Below are 338 nucleotides of genomic sequence, written 5' to 3'. Positions count from 1 at the left end.
AACAGCTTTCCTTTATTGCCACTTTTCTCTACACGAGAAAAAAATAACTTTCAACACACATGATGTTTTTCCCTTTTCATAAAAAAAGAAAAAAAAATCATAGAGAGTGACACCCTCAATGCAAAGCCCCTACCGCACGTTAGGTGAGGTTTGGCCGCGTAAATAATGCACTCAGACATCTAGTTCGGGGAGAAAGGTGGAGATCCCTTCCTCATATTAAAACCTTGTCTCGCGCCTGGGTTAGTGTGAAAAGTTTAGCGTGACATCGAGGCGCGCGCGTGTTCGGCCGGAAAGGTGTGGCGAAGAGAGGACAGGAAAATTATTATTTTTTTTTGTTT

This window comes from Penaeus monodon, chromosome 20 (genome assembly GCF_015228065.2).
Source record: "Penaeus monodon isolate SGIC_2016 chromosome 20, NSTDA_Pmon_1, whole genome shotgun sequence".
In the NCBI taxonomy this organism is placed as follows: domain Eukaryota; kingdom Metazoa; phylum Arthropoda; class Malacostraca; order Decapoda; family Penaeidae; genus Penaeus; species Penaeus monodon.
This window is presented reverse-complemented; position numbering follows the sequence as displayed.